General features: G+C 34.0%; 1 protein-coding gene across 1 annotated transcript in view; it reads left to right on the top strand.

The window, feature by feature from the left end:
* The window catches only part of ZFPM2 (zinc finger protein, FOG family member 2), a 450,965-nt gene that overhangs the window by 95,595 nt on the left and 340,878 nt on the right, over window positions 1-14,492 (top strand). The gene's annotated exons all lie outside the window — the stretch shown is intronic.

Genomic DNA, 14,492 nt, shown 5'->3' with positions numbered 1-14,492 from the left:
TCAAAGTGCTCCGAGTGCTGACACATAATTCAACAGTCTGAAAATATGTGAAAAAAAATTTTAAGCCTAAAATGTTATTTTGAGGGAGAAAAGTAATTCCACTACTGTACCAAGTCATTTTTTAATATTGAAACAAATATTTTCGTGTTGATTGGCTAGTTAACTATGCACATTTTCATGTTATTGACCAGTTAACTATAATATATTTAATGCTAATCATTTATTCATTTATTCTTTCAGCAATTACTTATTGAATTTCAGTTGTTGGCAAGGCGTTAAATTAAGCATTGAGTAGAAACACAGAATAGGGCAGAGGAGGCCCTACCTAAGGTTCTGGCTCACTCCTTTTGAAAATCGAATGCTTTTGATGTTGACTTTCAACACTGAAGATGGAGCCTTTTGGATACCATCGAATAAGAAAGTGCACCCTTTTTCTCTAGTCTATATCCTCTTTGACACATTAACATTATAACTCAAGAGGCACCTGAGACATATCTTAGTTTATTTCCAACCATGACTTGGAACCAGGTGGCCTCGCCAGTGACTGTGTCCTCACTGGACACATATACACATTTGTTTACATTTTTCATAAATCGGTTTAAAGTTTCTCATGATTCTCTTTTATTTATTTATATTGGAAATTTTTTTATTTTTTTGTTGGTTTTCTGTCTCCTAATAAACAGTTTCACAAGTGTTTGGGTCACTTCCTTGCTTTAGAACAGCTGCCTTTGCAGAGGGCATGATTGGAAGTGTGTGCCTGTGAGTCTATGTGTCTGTGTTAGTATGTCTGCCTGTGTTTGTGTATGCACCATTTTTATTCAGACTAGTGGTTGTTTTAGGCAGATAAATGAACTGGCTTTTTTTGTGTGTTTGAATTTGTTGATCGGATTTCACAGTCTCAAATCAAGACTGTTGATATAGCTTATCCAAAAAACTACCAATACACATACTTGGGGGCCACATATATATTTGATATATATTATTAAAAATTCCAGTATCATTCCCTCCTGTTAATGGTGTGTTAGAAACAAAATATGTCAGCCAATTCCCATCCCTGTGGTCAGTAGAACCCAAGGCCTTTAAATTGTGCAAACAGAATGGCAGGATTAGTATCTAGACACACTGATGTTCAGGAAACCTCCTTAACCATGAAGTCCTATGTACCTCAAGAGAGCCTTGTATCATTGTCCTTGTCTCCTACATCAGAGAATTGGCTGAAAATCAGAAAAGTACAGACAGAATAGGCCTTCTTTCCTAATGTTGACTCATTTCAGGCCAAATTAATATTTTCCTTAGTTGTTCTGGATGTTGGAGTCATTTCTTGATGTAGCTATGGCAATAATAAATATAAGAGCTGGCTGGAGATGTAGAATTCTTAAATTTTTATGTTTGAAGATATCTTATTTTCTTTCCTTATCAGGAAACACACCCTTTTGTGCACTGTAGAGTACCTACCGTATATTACGGTAGGTTACAATAAAGAGAAGGAACTAAGAGTTAGAAGGTACTATTTATTCTTTTTGTTCTTGTGGTTAAAAGAGCTAATGTATGGATTTAGATATTTTGTCAATTTAATTAACCTAGAGAGGCAGTAATGATAGGTGTTATTAATATTAAAAATATTTAAATTTTAGGAAGATCACTGTTTAAGGTCTACGTTTAATGAATGAGTATAGAACTCTAAGTTTTAAGTTCACCTCCTGGAAGAAAATGAACTTATGGCAAATGTTTAATGATGACGTAACTATGGTGTTAAGACAGTAACCTCCATTTACACTAACCAGAGTCCTAACACCCGAAAAATTATGATAGTCCTTTAGAAATTAAGAAAAAATGTTGAATTACAATTATTATTAACATTATTCAGTAGATATTATTACTTAATGAACAGTTGGAAATTTTAAAAAATGTCAGATGTATACAAAATATTTAATATCTGATTTGAAGACTATACTAAATAATATGTAATATATGCTATCTGTATTATAAAACTAATTCTCTGATATTTAGTTTGAAAGTACAAAGTCATAATGAGTGGGAATCTTATTTTTACATTGTATTTTTCAGGATAAATAGGAATATTACTAATTGAAATTACTGTGGCCTTGTTTCACAGGAAAAGAATTTCATTATTTTACTCTCATAGAATGTGAGATGAGGGAATTCCCACTTAAGTCAGTTGGAGCTGTTAGGAAGGAAAGACAACTCTCTGATAGATGTTTCATGCCCTTGAGTTCATAAAGGGGGTACTATCCATTTTTCACTTAAGCTGAGTAGCTACAATGCAAAGAGAAAATTGTCTCTCTGGAGAATTAGAAACTAACTTTTCTGTAGAAATTCACATATTTGGCTCAGTGACACACAGTTTTGTTTTTTTTCCAGTTATGGGGAAGAGGAGAGATTAGCCAGCAAAGTAGTAGAAGCATTTAAATGGTTCATGATGCCAATGTCATTATTGAAAAAGCATGTAAGGAATATTCCTCTGAAGAGAAATGTTTTTGCCTTAGGATCATTGATAAAACATGATTTTGCACATACTATAAATCATTTGTAACTCAAAAATTGTTGATATATACAGGAAAATGGATTGGATTATTTGGAAAGTTCCTTTGTCTGAAATTCTATTCATGGCCAAAATCTAGTAATTAGTGGGACTTTAGCGGGTCCCAAGCATAAACATTTTGAATACGAAATATTTTTTTTCTTATTAAACGAAGGATAGTTAGTTTAATAGTCAGATTACAGAGACAAGACTAGAAGGTCTAAATTCTTGAAGAAGGTATTTTGGCACCTTATCAGGGGAGAATACTAAGAATACACATACATTTACTATATATCTTCCTTCATATTTTACAACAGCATTTTGTATGAAAGCAGTCATATGGTATTGTGATTTTTTTAAATGAAAAAGAAAAAACTCTCTATTCTTTGTACATCTATGGACACATAGCTTATCATAGGTAAAGTTCTTACTTCCTTTTGAAATTGAGCTTCTACATTATTATAAAGGGTATTTTCAGTGTTTCAGAGATGAACTAAAATTAGGGCTCTTCTATGACTCTTATTATTGTAACATTTTCCTCAGTTCCACAAGGATATTATCTATATTCTTGTTAAAGGGCAAGTTTTTCTACAAGTCTCAGAGCATTTATTCATATTAGTAAGGTTGCTAGTTATTGTAAACCATGTGATTAAATATGATCCAAATCATTCTTAGAATGTAAATTTCACAGAAATGTCCAAAAATGTTGGTCATAATTTTATGTTAGTTTTAATATATACAATTCTTAATTATATGAATCTGTCTCAGAGATACCCTTGTTATAGTTGCAGTCCTAAAATCTGAACCTGACAATTCTTTTCAAGTTTCCTCTGTCACTTTTTACTTTATGATTAGTTGCATATTTCATGTTTCTATTTTTCCATCTTCAAAATGAAATGAACTATGTTTATAAAAAAGATGCTACTTCAAACTTGCTTTGGTACTTTTAGATTTTAAACATTTTATAAAAATATGAAGCAATACTTGCAGTTTATATCTTCCTCTGTTCATGAGTTTAGACTGCTTGGCATCTTGCCTTACAGTATCTCTGAGAGGAAGGAAACAAGCAAGAATTATTTCCTTGAATTTACAGATGACGAAGACATCAAGGCTGGGTCCATAAGTGCTTCATATTTCCTGTGGTTCTGAATTTTTTGCTTTAGTTGTTTTTTCTGCCTTTCTTCTGGTTTATGCACTAGCCATAGAAGTATATCAATGCGTGTGTACAACTAAGCAAACCAATATAAATTGAAATATAGGTGGCCGGGAAAGCAACTTGGGAGTTTTTAGTTTTATGTCTCTGCTGGCAGGTAGGAACTCTTTCATAGATTAGTAATTCTTGGGTAAACTGAGACAGTAAGCTTCCTAGTGAGGTTGGCATGGAGCAGTCCTAAAGCTGGTTTATAATTATTAATTAATTATTTCACTTTAATAATTATAAAGTGAAATAAACATGTTTTGGGATACATTCCAAGGGAATGTCACTGGATATGTAAACAGGAAGAAAAATATCAGATAAATGTCACTGTAGGCTGGTTGAATGTAATACTATTTAAAAAACAACTCCAAAGAAATTGCATGTCAGTGAACTTTGAATTATCTGTAATGATTGTCTAGAAAAGTTACTGAAGGCGCTTATAAATTGTTCTCTGATGTCATGATCCTCAAACAAAGGCTGAAAGGGATGATGATGCCATCGAAGTTGTTTTTGGAAAACAAAAAATCCTTATGTCCTAGTATCTAGAAATGGAGCATGGTCAGAGAAATCACTGGGTACAGTTCATAAGAGAGATGAGCTAAAATTAGAGCTTTTTAATCTGGAAAGATTTGGGTTTAAAAGAGGAGATGTGATGGAAAACCATAAAACAAGATCGGTGTTAACAATGGACATTCTTACCACATTCGAAAAGAGTCCTCATAGGCAGGTGTGCAGAAAGTAAAGGTTATTTTTAAGACCCTTTAAAATAAAAAAAAAATGTAAAGCATATTAAGGAAAATAGAATAGAACCTGGGCTACTGAGATTTGGAATCAGTGTTAGCCCCAGAAGTAATTAATACCAAACCCAGAGCAAACTTAATCAGATATTTAATTGGGTTGGCAGAAGCTTCCACTTCTGTTCATTAGATCAAATTCATTGCACTCAACCCATATACTAAGCATCTGTTTTATGCCAGACCTTCTTGGTGCTGGATCCCCAAGCACCAAGTATATAGCAGTAAACCAAAGTCAATTCCCACTTTCAGGAGGAGAGAGACAGACAATAAGCAATCAAGTCACATTTTACACTATGTTGGGTGATGTTGAGCACCATGAAGAAAAATCAGAGAGGCAGGAGTGAGAGCGCGACGCTGTGTGTGTGAGCATGCACACACATGCTATTTCATAGAGAGTGATGGGGAAGAACTTTGAGGGGAGACTTGAGGGAGAGGAATGAGCTTCCAGGCCTCACTGATTAATAAGTCATATCTGCAGTACCCATGAGCTGGCATTGCAGGAAGCCAGAAGAGGACAGCAGAGAGCTGGGGAGCAGGAGAGGAGTCCTCATACCTGTGGAACCTGTGGCTCCAGGAATCTGTTAGATTCCCACCACTATGGAAGCCTTGGGGAACAGAATTGTGAAGAGCAACTGTGGTCTGTTGAGCCACAGAGGAGAGCTGAGGTATGACTGGGACAAGAGGCGTGGTCATGACATAGTTGGTATATGCCTGGGGAAGAAAGTCCTGCCCAAAGTAAAGGTTAAACAGGAAACTGAGACAGGTAAATTGGAGATGCTGTCAGGAGATACAGATAATCCCAATCAGAATTGTCCCTTTAGCCTAAGGGCTTGACAGACTCCATCCATAGCTCATTAATGTAGTTTCCAGAACAGCAGTTCGGGGGTGTTTAAGGATGATATGAGTCACTTTGCTCCTTTCCACAATAGCAAATTTGGGCGTATTTTCTATATCTTTCCATATCCTTGGGTCAGAAAGATAAAGAGTAGGAGGCACGAAAAGCAGAACCTTTTTCCATCGTGTGCTTAGCTATTAATATTTCTGCCAAATAGGCTGCCAGACTTACTGAAATGCTCCCCGCAAAAAATATTCCTTTCTTTCTGTTTGTTTGTGTAGTTTTGTAGCTCTGTTTGAAATATAGAAACAGTAGAAGAAAAGCCATATTTCTCCTTAGACTGTATGTAACAAACCTAAACCTAGATTATTGACGTTAATCCCTCCCACCCTACCCCCACAAATGTTAAGCTAAAACAGCAAAAGTATTATCCAGATCCTTAATACTGAGAAAAAGAATTTTTTTTTAAATGTACTTTTATGCAGATTTGGCTGTGGGAGTAGTAACTGTTTTTCATTTCATCAAGTGTCAAACATCACACTATTTTGTGTCCTATCTTCTTCTTTTCTTTCTATTTTTTTTTCATTCGGAGTGTCTAGCTATATTTTATAAACCTCTCTCAATCAATGTTGTTTCTTTCCTCCTTGGTTATGCCTTTAGTGACATAGTTTTGGCTCCTCTGATGCCTGGGTAACTGGAATCCGAATCCACACAAGGCAGCTCTACCATAATCACTTTGAGTTCAATAAGGAAGGGGATTTTTACAGGCAACTTTTTTTTCCTGTTTTCTTAACGGGATTAAGAAGCTCAGCTCTTTAAATTCTTGCATATAACATTGACATTTCCAGGGTGTGTTTGGACCAGGGAGTTTAAAGAGAAGGAATAAAAAAGAAAAGCCAATATGACTTTGTTTTTTACCTTGCTGGAGGAGCTGTTTGTGCAAATCGCCTATAAGCTTATTGACCTGAATCTTTGACTCCTTGTTTTCTCTGGATTTGGCTGGAGTGGAGACACTGATGGAGCACTGATAGGGCTGATTGAACAGCCCCCAGCTTTGCTTGGCGGGGACCTCCCTTCCCTTTTCCACCACCTCCCCCTCCCTCCACATGACATTATTGTTCCTTGGCAAACCCTCTTCCTGCATCCAATACTTCCATTTTTGAAATTTATTTTAAAATCATTAAGTTTTTTTAGGTTTTACATAAGTCATCTAATAATGCAAAAAGGAAAGTAATTCCTTTTAGAAGATAGAGGTTCAATAGTGTCCTGCTTGTATTTTTAATCTCATGAGATTGAAAAAAATATATACCTTATGACATTGTGGTATCATTTTTTTATAGCCATCTTAAAATCCCCAAAACATAGTTTTTGTTTGGAATCAGATTGATTTTTAAAACCATGATTGTTGGAAAAATTAGAGAACATTTGAAGGAACGATGTCCTTATAAGAGAGTCAGCATTTTTTTGGTTTTGTTGGAACCAGAAGGTATATAAGTTTCAGCCACGACTCAGTGTTCTGTATGTAAGGATCAGATAAAGCTTTGTCTACTGACCTCATCTCTGATACCATATTATCATCATAGCAATTTCAACAAAATGAAAATGATTAATTTTATACAGTGCTCATAATGACTCATGATGCTATCATTTATGAGTCATGCATGATAATATGTACTACATTTTTGCATGACAAACTAAATCCGTTCTTCTGTGAGATGACCATCAACAGATCTCAAAGTGTGCAATCTGCCGAAGATCTTTTTTGAGACATATCAAAACTTGATAAAATATATAATTATGTAATTCTCTTATAATTTCTAAAATAATCTCATATTGTAATAAAGTGCATTTAATTCTGATTCTCCCTAAATATAGAAGGTGGCAGGAGATATTTGCTATGATTGAGTTATAATTTTATTTTATATCTGCATTATTATTGTAAATAATAAAAATAGAAAACAATGTATAAAACCAAATCAAAAACTATATTTTACCATTTAGATAAATTGCCTTTTGGTTTTATGTTTAAGGTTTTTGCAAGTACAAGAGCATTTTTTGACCTGTAATATTTAGTATAGATTTGTTGTATCCACTAGGATGTTTAAAGTCAGATGAAGAGTAAGAATTTATTTAATCTCCTGTTGCTAAGAATTTAAGAATTGCTAAGAGTAAGAATTTATTTAATCTCCTGTTGATATATCTATATATCTATATCACTAAGCATTTGTATAGTAGTATACATCTGCATTATTGATTGACTTTTTCACTTTAAGTATAGATCGTGAGTTAACTAATCTATCATTAAGTTTGGTTATATAAAAGAGAGCTGCTTATTTTTAAGCCTTTTTTAATTTCTACACTTTTTCAGTGATGTTTTGGGTAGGAGAAGAGTTCTAGGAAGGAGTAGTTCTGATCAAGTTATAATTATATAAATAGCTAATTTAAATGAAAAGTATGTTGATTTCAATTTTATTTTGCTCAAATTTTTCTTTGAATTAAATTTATGTAGATCTACATTTAGTTTGTCAATCATTTTTACCTACTAACTCTTAATTTATATTTCTACTTCAAAGAAAATTAAATGTATGAATACCATTAGGGATGCCTGGGTAGCTTATTTATTTTAATCATATGAAATTAATGTAGTTGACAAGCCAGAATCTGATTGTTGGTTACATTATGATTTAGGATAAAATGTTATTATTTTAGAGAAACTGATGTCTTGGAAGTAGCCATGTCTCCTCAACTTTTTAACCTTAAACATCATAAAGACATTTCCTTGGTTCTATACTGGAATATTTTAAGGTTACATTAAGTGAGATTTTCAAAGCTCTTAATCTTCTCATATAAATGTACATTTTCTTATTGGTTTGTAAAATTTCTCACAGTGTTCTTGTTATCATTTGAGAAGCAACAGGCAGTATTAAAACATTTGCCCAACCATTACCTGATGGGATAATCTTTATCTCTGGTAGGCCTAAACATAGAATGTGTAATGGGAAATGTAGAAAGCTGTGGTATGATGAATTTAATTATAGTAATAAACTCAGTCACTTTTTTGTTGTTCTTAAAAGGTCAAGTAAAAATAACTGAATGTGTTGCATCAATAAAGTAAATACTGATAACAGATGCAGATTGCAGTTTCAGCTTCTTTTTTGTAGTTCAATGAGATTCCAGAGATTGACATTGAAGCTACGTACCAATTATAATAATTATAATAATGGTAATAACAACTTTCATTTGCTGACTGCTCCGGAAAGTCAGGCATCTTGCTGTACATGTATCATCTCTAATCAACTTACTGTCCTACAGGGTAGAAGTTGTTTTCACCTGTGACTTCCAGAGGTTCAATAACTTGGCCAAAGTCACAAAACTACTAAAGGTTAATACTGAATTAAAATGAGTATTATCAGTACTTAATAAAAAATAGAGAATTAATTTTGTTTTCTCATGTCTACTATTATATAATTCTCTTAGAAAGAGATGAACACATATTTGAAGAAAGCTGGACATATGAAGTATAAAACTCAATTTTTCAAGTATTTTTTAACCTGGCATTCTTTGATAAACACTGATTAAGCACATTGTGTCAGTCAAAAGTAAGGGCAAACACAAAACCAAGAAATAAACAGAAAGGCTAAAAAAAATGAATTAGGAGTGTGCTTAAAATATTTCTATCTCTTGGCACCTCTTTTAAGACTCTCTGTCAATATAAACAAGTGGACATTTTGTTATAATTCAAGGAGTTATGTTGAAAGATCTTACAGTCTCATAATACTAACCGAATGATTATGTTACCCTGTTTTAGAGGTATGCAGTAAGTTACAGTTTCTCACTGCCTGTTTCTTGTGATGTTGTTTTCAGGTAATTCAAAAGAGGGAGGACACACCAAAATGTGTGTACTTGGGAAGAAGCCAACAATAAATGGCAGGAATGTTTACAAATCCATCAAAATTATTTGGATAGGAACTTCAGCCCTGTAGAAATGTTTGCAACGTGAACTCTTTAAAACAGGTTGACCTTAACACAAAATAAGACTAAATAAAAAGCAGAGAAAGGAAGGAAGGAAGAGGGGAAGAGGGCATTGTTTGCAGGGAAAGCTCTGGGCACTGTGAAAACTTTTCACTTTTCTGAAGGAAATGCAGTAGAACAGATGGTAAGAGTTGAAGTGAGATAAACATAGGAACTGGAAAAGTAAGCAATGCATTCTAACAGGTTCTATATCAAAGATCTGGAGAAGTAGAAAGATTAGACAAGGAACTGTTCTGAAACTTGACAGTGGCTGTATCTTACCAAGTCTTATGCACATAGCAGAGATAGAAAGTGGAATTGCACAGACAGTAGGCTGTGATTATATTTTTCTGACAGTGAGAAGGTAAGGTCTCTTTAAGGATTATTTTTAAAGATATAGATTTATCACGATGAAAATCTATAGTACAGGTATATAAAACACTTTGCTCCCCCTCCACCTATTTAACAATGGGATTTGTAGGAATTTCTATTGTTGCCATAGTATTAGCACCAGACACTATATTTTGGCTCTTAGATAGCTGCATTTTTTTTCAATGCAAATTATGGCCCAGGTTAGTGAATCAACACTGGGAATCTGTTACTTGTTTCTGGTAGCGTAATGTGTGTGTGCCTATACATGACTGCGCACGTATAGTAACAGAAAGAGGACTATATAAAGAATTATCTAATTTCTTAAAGATACAGTGCCCTAGTAAAGAAAGAAAACATATGCACATATTAGAGAAGGAAATTTATACCAGGGTGGAGATAATGTTAAGTTTGGGCTGATTAAGGAAACAGTGCATTCATTCCCAAGCTTCCTTATGGTAATGTGCATCATTCCAGTGTGGAAACTATTCACCAGCATTCATCTACCTCATTTAATCTCTACCTCCTGTACTCTGCTATCCTGCATTGGTGGCTGACTACTAAATGGAATACCAAAGTACAGTAACTCTTAACAAGAAACAATAATTCTACAAAAATGCAAAATGATACAAAATGGACAAAAAAACATAGCTTATGTCCTAAGGGAAACCCGGCTTAGAAAAGAATGTGTTTTCTCTACAATAAAATAATATCATGAACAACAACAACAACAAAAATCAAATCATTAATAAAAAGAATGCATTTTGAAAAATTATGTAGTATTCATATCATTTTTTTTACATTTAACATTGTCAAATAAGTATTAGATCAATTCATTCTCCTTTTTAGTTTATTTCACAATTTTTAATTATTTTTCTATCAAATGAGAGACTTTCAGCAGTTCAAAATGGCATTGGGTACCTCTGAAACTTGAATAATGTGAACAAATATTGGATGTTGATTCTGAATCCTGAAGCTAGTTTGATAATAGTTTCTGAGCACTTGAGCTTTTGGGGCAGTGACATTCTTCTGAGCAGAAAGGTAATTCTGACCTTTCTGGTCAGAGACAGATTTTCTATGAGGTTAATAAAACTTAAATTTGAGAACCCTTCCCTTGTACAGATACCCTCCAAGGCCTTGCACCTAATTTGTGTAATTTTAATTTTGTATTTTTCTTCTTAAGGAGGGTTCCCCAAGTTGTATAAGCTTCAGATCCCACTGAGCCCGAACCAACCCCTGTTAGAACCTGCAGTAAACATGATGATCTCATAGACAACAACAGTGATCAAGAATGTTAAGTTGGCTTTTGACTTTCAAATTTATGTGTAATGTTCAGTAAGATTCTCAAAGAGTGTTTGCATTTATATTAGGTATCTGAATCCAAAATCTATTATCATTATAGAACAAGTTTCCCTCAGCCTAAAGAGATCACAGATATTTATGAAAAGCCTAATTTTTAAAGCACTGTTTTAAAAAGTGAAGCAGAGAGGGAAAGAGCTCGTCCATATTTCTGAAAATCTGGAATATGTTGTGGATGTTATCTGTTTTCCTGGTGTAATCACCTGCCGCTAGGCACTAAGGGAGGAGGTGCCGTGGGAAGACCTTGTGGTAAAAAGAGTCCAAATGTGTCTTGTGAAAACACATTTGGGACTATCCCTGATTTTGGAAGCAAGATGCAGATCTGAGTTAGAAGAAGGCTGACATGACCTTGAATATTTTTTCCCCGTTGATATGGAAACTCTGTTAGGATTAGCTTCAGCTGTAAGATAGGCTTCTAGAAGTGGCCACAGGACTCTCTGGCTCACATCCCATTGTCCACACTGAAAGAGAAGCTGGGAAATGTGGTCTTTATGATGAGGTGGCAACATGCCCATCTCTAAATTCTATTACTATGGAAGGTTTTAAGCTTAAGTAATTTTTTACATAATTATGTAATTTATTTGCTTTGTTTGATTATTGGAATAATTGATGACTCAAAGCATAATGGCAATAGTACATTCAACATTCACACTTCATCTAATTCAATAAATATTTACTGAACACCTGCTATGTCAGATATTGTGAGACGTACCATGGATACTATGGTGAGCAAACACAGGGAAGTCCTGGTTCTTCTAGAATTTACATTAGAGAGGCAGACATTAATAAAATAATCACACAAATGGTAAAGGGTGGTTTGACCTAGTGAGGAAGGTCAGAGAAAGTATCCTCAAGAATGTGACACTTGAGCTGGAATCAAAGGCTGAGTAGACATTAATTGGTAAAAAGAAGTAATGGGATTTTAGCATGTGGGTGACACCAGCTTAGTGAGCATACAAAGAGAGCAACAGGGACTGTGCTGTGGGTTTTCCCAGAAGAGATATATGTGAGTCAGAGAGACCAGGAAGGACAATGATCATATGGCTAAGCACAGGAAATAATGAGAGGAAGTGAAAGAGAAAGATAAATATCATGAAAGCTCAAGCATTAAATTGCAAATCTGAGCTTCCCATAAGCCATGGTAGAGAGAGAAAATGGAAGAGTAAGATCTAATTCTAATGGTCAAGTGGTAGGAAAAAATAGGCTCTATAAGGAAAAATAAATATACCTTATTTGTGAGCTCTGTGAGCTATTCATTATTAAGGTGTTTCAACTAGCATTAGATTAAGAGCATTCAGATATGGAGTGAAGCCTTTGCCAGTTGCTGGCCCAGAATATGCATTCTGTATTGGCTACTTCTTAGCTTTAGCATTTTGAATGGGTGGCTTGAATAGGGTCCTATTTATAGTGAGAACATTATATCATAGTAATAGAACACTATGTTAATGAGTGATTGCTTATGAATCATATTGTTAAATAAAGACAGATGTCAACAAACAGAAGGAATAGTGGTTTCTTGATGGCAGAACAACAAATCTGTGAATAGGTAAATTACAGTATAGAATATCCTCATTTAGAGACCATCAGGCATTACTGTGTCTCTTCTGGGGAACAAGAAGTGTCTTAGTTATGTAGAATATCTCCCTCTGACTGGAAAGATATTAGTTAGTTGCAGTGAGCTTTTTTTTTTTTTTTTTTTTTGGAGCTGGAAAAAGAAGGGATAGTAAGAAAAAAACCCATATATTTACGACGTTTAAATATAAACTTTGAAATATAGAGTTTGGAAACATCTTTTAAAGTAGAATGCCTTGTTTTCCCATTTTCCCACATTTGCTTATATAATTTGACCCTTTCGGGTGCTCATTGAGAGAAAAAATGAGGAATAAAAATTCTTGAATGATATACCGGTGAGAAATTGCCTTATTTTGCCTCATGTGGAAATTTCCCTTATGCTCCAAATCTTCAGTGAACTTAAACTTTGAAAGAAAAACCTTGTCCCTTGGAGGATAATATTGACAGCAGGGATAAATGATCAGTAGTCTAGAAAGAACTTATAAAGCACTTCTTTTTTCTTAAATTATCAGTATTTTAGTTGTGACTTTTATGTGATGTTGGCAACCATAAACATTGGTATTTTCAATAGCCTTTTCCCCTTACTAGCTATAATAAAACACTACAAATTACAGTAGTCATGCATTGACTATAGGAATTGAGTTTCTTCTTAACATAACAGATTTAGCTCTGGATACTATTACCAACTGTTTCAGGACTGGTTCCACACCTGGGGTATCAGAATGTATAATAAAACAAATGTGGGTTCTATTCCTTTGATCTGTTTAATTTGATCTGTTTAATTTTCATATTCTGGGGTCTGAAAAAGGCTACTATCAAAACAATGACATGTTAAATAGAAAACCTCAAATAAGTTACCAAAAAGTCACATGCATTTAAAATTATATTTAAATAATTAAAATTATACTTAAATTTAAAAATAATAATTACATATTGAATGTAACTATCCAGAATATGGCAAAACCCCGCATTTTATTATACATATTTATTAAGTCAAAGGGAGACCTGAGTTAGACACCATGGTACGAATTCGCAAATACAATGGACCTATTCTTTTCAAACAGTTGAAACATTTTGATTTATTTTAGGTATTGCTGTGAAGGGGTAACAATTGCATGTTGTTATTTTTGTTTCTAGAGATATAATAATGTCTGTAATTTGGCAACATAGAGTTAATTTAACATGACATTTTGTTTGGATAAGCTATAACCAAACAATTGTTTTAAGCCAAACAGTATTGTGAGGCTATTAGGCAAAGCAAACACAAACTGAATCTTAAAACTTTAATGTCCTCGCCCTTCAATATGAGCTGCTGTTTTCTGTTTTTGACTGTTACAGTCCTTTAACCAAAGCTATCTTGTCTGATGATAAAACCGTAAGTGTATGAAGCTCACACATTTTTCATCTCTATTATGACCTTATCTTTCATGAGCCGCTTCTGTGAAGGTATCCTAACTATAGGAAGCACCTGGAAAACATATGTGATATCTATTCTCTGATAAGCAGTTCTGAACAAGAAAGTAGATCTGTCACTTCTGAACTGTTCATTGTTAAAAAATACTTTGATGATTTAGCTGATTGCAAAATACATTATAGGGATGACTAACAGCTACAGTAACACTCCTAGTCAAGAAAGTTCAATAGTTATATTGTACAAGAATTTCTATAAGAGGTTAATATTGATAGGAACTACATGGATTAAAAGAGCAGGGTTGAGAAAGGCTGTTTGCCTGCATGACTGCTTTCAAACACTGCTGCTATTTTGTGCTGAAAAAAGTGACTGTCTCAGAATGCGGCAAATCTTTAATT

This window comes from Microcebus murinus, chromosome 7 (assembly GCF_040939455.1).
Source record: "Microcebus murinus isolate Inina chromosome 7, M.murinus_Inina_mat1.0, whole genome shotgun sequence".
Classification (NCBI taxonomy): Eukaryota; Metazoa; Chordata; class Mammalia; order Primates; family Cheirogaleidae; genus Microcebus; species Microcebus murinus.
The sequence above is the reverse complement of the archived record's forward strand: the minus strand, read 5'-3'. Positions and strand labels throughout refer to the sequence as shown.